The sequence below is a fragment of the Sinocyclocheilus grahami genome, unplaced genomic scaffold, assembly GCF_001515645.1.
Source record: "Sinocyclocheilus grahami isolate Dianchi unplaced genomic scaffold, SAMN03320097.WGS_v1.1 scaffold1325.1, whole genome shotgun sequence".
Classification (NCBI taxonomy): Eukaryota; Metazoa; Chordata; class Actinopteri; order Cypriniformes; family Cyprinidae; genus Sinocyclocheilus; species Sinocyclocheilus grahami.
The window spans coordinates 125763-130597 of record NW_015506504.1 but is presented as its reverse complement, the minus strand read 5'-3'; positions in this window follow the sequence as shown (position 1 = coordinate 130597).

The following is a 4835-nucleotide window of genomic DNA, read 5'->3' as shown; positions in this document are numbered from 1 at the left end:
GTAATCACAATACAGATAAAATAACTTAAAGAAAACTTTATGTAGAACAAAATTATACATCAGCTCTTTAAGACTAACTAGGATACTGCAAAGCAGAACTCCTTTTGACTGCAGTCAAACAAGAGATAAGCATAAAAAATCTGAAACTGATACACAGATTGAAAGTGATGATTTTATAAAACAAATGACTTTGTTTCTGAGAGTGGCTCAAAGCTGAGTCTGAGGGTACACCCACTCAGAAGACTCATGTTTTTCTCCGTTACATGGGAGTTGTTTATGGTCAAATAGTAACACACAATGAAACATATCACACCTTATATCAAGCAAATGGCTACTGGGCCTTCACAAACCTTTGAGACCTAAAAACAGTGATTGTGCTTTGCATCAGCCCTGAGCTTGCCCAGCTCCTCAACACCTTTTCATATTCAAATGAATTGCCATGAGAATGCAATTGTGACAACTTAGACCTTATTGCAGATGGAAAATTTCTCACATGAGTTGTGATTTGACCATGTACTCCAAATATGCTTGCAGTCTTTGGATGTTGACAACTTCAGAGTCTCTCATTGGCTTTAAGACAGACTAGTTGTTATACATACAATGTACATGTGTGTACTACTGTGACTACAGGGCCAAATCACAAGGTCTTCTCAAAGACGAACACATTGACAACTGTACTATTCCAAAGACTCTCCAGAGACCAGAAATAATATTATTTTAATATATACTATTTTAATATAATATAATGATATTATAAATCAAATTATAATGTACATTATATTATAATCACCAAGTATGGCATTACATGGAGAAATGTGATTTTCTAACCCTTACAATTAGATTTCATTGGTCTGCTTTCTTTTGGTGCCCAAAAGGGAGGAGGGTGTGTTTTCATTTCAATAGTGTGACACAAGCGATAGAGAACCAATTCATCCTTCGCTGAGGAGCACCAACTAAAAATTTAATCTGATCAGAGAGGGTGGCTAACATTATTTGGAAATTGAAACATCCAAATTTCAATGCAGAATTCAGAAGCTCTGAATTTGCACCTAATCTTGCTCCTTAAAAAATAAAAAAATAAAAACATTCATATGGAACTATTTTGAGCCAAATCTCACCTCATACTCGCATTCACTGGTTACCAGTTACAGCAACAGGACCAAATTTACACCACAATTGTAAAACTTCCTTTCCTTTATTTGGAGCATGACTGTATTTACACAAAGCCATGGTCGAATGCAGCCACACAGCACTATTTGATCTTTTAGAAAAATACATAGTGTGAAGTGTGTGGACACACACCAAACTACGGGCTCTCTGACTACAGAATCGCGCCGAACCTTTTGCTACAATCCTTTAAATACAAAACCAAGATAAAACATCCCCCAAATGGAGGCATGTACAAGCAATTGGAATTTACATTAACCCAGGTCCCAGACCTGGGTGGTTTGCACCTCAGTGGGAACAGAAGGTAATTTGCATGGAATGTAATCAGAGTATCTCTTAACTCTTAGGATCTGTATTATCTTTTAGTCTACTTTTGTAAGATTAAGACCATTGTACCACTCACCCTGAGACTATTCAAATGAAACCAAACATGACTGTAAATCTTATTTGCATTCATATAGAACATTATACTATTGACCATTCTGAGTGAATCCAGTGGAGGGAGCAGATGAAAAGGCACTGATGCATATGTGAGAGAGGCGTTTCCTGCACCACCCCTCTGTGGGGTGTCTTGAAGATGCCAGTGTATTGTCTGTTTCTCAGGAGATCAAAGTATCTGAGTTTCTTTTATCCTTACAGAAGCATATATAATGAAAACAAAATAGGACCCAAAATGTATCCTTGGGGAATCCCACATGTAAGAGGAGCCAACGATGATTTAAATTCACCCAAGGCAACTGAAAAACGTATATTTGTTAAATAGGACTTAAACCATTTTAAATAGTTTAGTATCAGTACCTTGAAGCCCTACCAATCGTTCAAGCCATGCAAATAAGAATTTTATGGTCTATGGTTTCAAATGCTGCACTAAGGTCAAGTAACACCAGAACTGCAGCACTACCAGAGTCCACAGTTAACAAAACATTGTTAAGAACCTGGGTTAGGGTTAGGAAAGTTCATATTTTTGTTTTGGGAGTCCACAACAACATGTTGACATGCATGAAAGGTCAAAAACATTTTCATTGTCTTATAATATGCATTTATTTTTACCTTATTTGCTCAAAGACTACCAAACGATTCCTTAAAAATAAATTTTTCCAAACCCCTCCTTTGCGTGACGCTAATCTGCAGTGATTGGTCCGATGACCCAGTCTGTTGTGATTGGTCTACTGCGTGCAGCACATGTGAGAAACGGAACGCCCATCAAGTTTTCCCGGGTCTGCACATGCAACAAGTGGGCGGGCATAAATATGCAAATGTTTCATGTTGACGTCAACATGAAACGGCTAAAGATTCTTTTTAAAAACGACTCATTTCAGTGACTCCGAGTTGACTCTTTCTTTTGAGAGATAATAACTTTATACACGGTGCACCTTCAGATTAAACTTTGCAGGATCTTTTCATTCACTTAGAGCTGTGTTGAAAGGTAATTTTCAAAAATCCATAATAGGGGCACTTTAAAAGCGCATATGCTTTACTGTGATGCTCCCTAAACCCAGACTGAAATACTTCAAAGAGAGAATTTATATTCAAGAAACATTGCATCTGACTGAGAACTGCTTTGTCCAACACGTTTGAGAAAAAAGGCATTTTTGAAATAGGTCTATAATTGCAATACACTGTAGAGTCCAAATTAAAGTTTTTAATTAGAGGCTGCACCACAGCATGTTTAAAAGACGCCGGAACAACCCCTGATACAAGGCAACTATTTATAATAGATAAAACACTAGGCCCAACTATATCAAAAGCCTGTTTGATCAGTTTTGATGGAACATTATCAAGTGGGGAGTCTGTTGGCTCTAACTGTTCTACTATTTTCGCCAAGAGATTAAGAACCTCAAAATGATCAAACACCACAGGGCAATATAGATGAACAGATGGATTAATAACAGCAGGAGGAATTTGAGATCTAATATTTTCAATCTTTGAAATGAAAAAATCTCTTAAAATTTTCACAATTTTTCACTGAAACATCAGGCCCAATCACATTCTTATCAGTAAAGCCGGTTCTGTAATCAGCGGTAAATCTCCATCACCTGCGTGCTTTCACATTGAGCAGCATTAACTACACAGAGCCGTTGTTCACTGACGAGCTGCGCCAAACCACGTTCATATTCGCGCGATTTTTAGCGCAGCTCGTCAGTGAACAACGGCTCTGTGTAGTTAATGCTGCTCAATGTGAAAGCACGCAGGTGATGGAGATTTACCGCTGATTACAGAACCGGCTTTACTGATAAGATGCGCGTTAAATATCGCTTGCGATTAATCGTGCAGCCCTAATTTAAATTTATTCAGTTTTAGCATTTAATAATTTATTTGTAATGATCTCTGAAATGTAAATGTAAGTGGGCTATAATAAACCCATGTTTTTCTTTATAAACATGATTCATTTTATTTGTGATGTTTTCTATATGGGATGATTAGCCTAATCCTCATGAACAAGTGACGCTAGCGGGTGGTATCAGACATGAACTATACAGAATGCGAACAAGATTAACTTTAATACTTTAATAGAGATAATGGCGCAAAAGCGAATTTCAGATTTTAAATGCCCATCCCAGCAAAAATGAGATAAGATAAGATGATTCACAAATGCCACAGAAAAATCGTTAATAACGCTAGAATTGATCATACGACACAGACATGCACTAGAGCGCGATTTAGTAATCTGACAGGTTTACTAAAAAAGGTCAAATGTCACTGTCACAAATCAAGCCTCTGTGGCTCCCTCCGATCACCACCAGAGGGAACCGTCACCGGAGTACTAACTGTTCTTAAGGACTTCATTTCCCATCACCCCATGCCTGAAATTGATTACCTGCACAGGTGCTTATCATCATCATGACTATTTAAGCGGTGCCTACCTTACCCTCGTTGCGAAGTCTTGTTTTTGCTACTGCTGACATTTCTGAGCGTTAATACCTTGTTTGATTACCTGTTGCCTACCTGGATTGTTTAGACCTGTCTGATCGTTCGCTGCTTGCTTCTTTGACCTTGCTCTGTTTTTGGATTTACTCTCTCCTCTGTCTGCCGCCTGCCTCGACCCTTTGCATGGACTCTGGTTATGATTCTGCCTTGCCTACGTTACCCCTGTATACTGTTGACTGAACTTTGCCTGTCTGGTTGTTAATAAAGCTGCACATGGATCCCAACGTCACTGAATCGTCATTACAGACACCATGCGGTGGGTTTTCCTAGATCACATCACACATTTTATCAACAACTTTTATTGTCTGCTAATTGTATTTGCATTAAGAAAATGTTTGCTTTTTGTGCTTTCTATTTTAAATTTCTCTATAAAGCTTCTGAATTGAAAGCCTTTATTGTCATTGTATTTTTCTGCACACAATGAAACTAAGAGCACTACTCCTGACTGGTGTAAGAAAACAAACATATAACCACAGACAATAAATAAGACTATAGACTATGTACAGTACAATTATAAAAGTATACAGGTGCATCTCAATAAATTATATCGTGGAAAAGTTAATTTATTTCAGTAATTCAGCTCAAATTGTGAAACTTGTGTATTAAATTCAATGCACACAGACTGAAGTAGTTTAAGTCTTTGGTTCTTTTAATTGTGATGATTTTGGCTCACATTTAACAAAAACCCACCAATTCACTATCTCAACAAATTAGAATATGGTGACATGCCAATCAGCTAA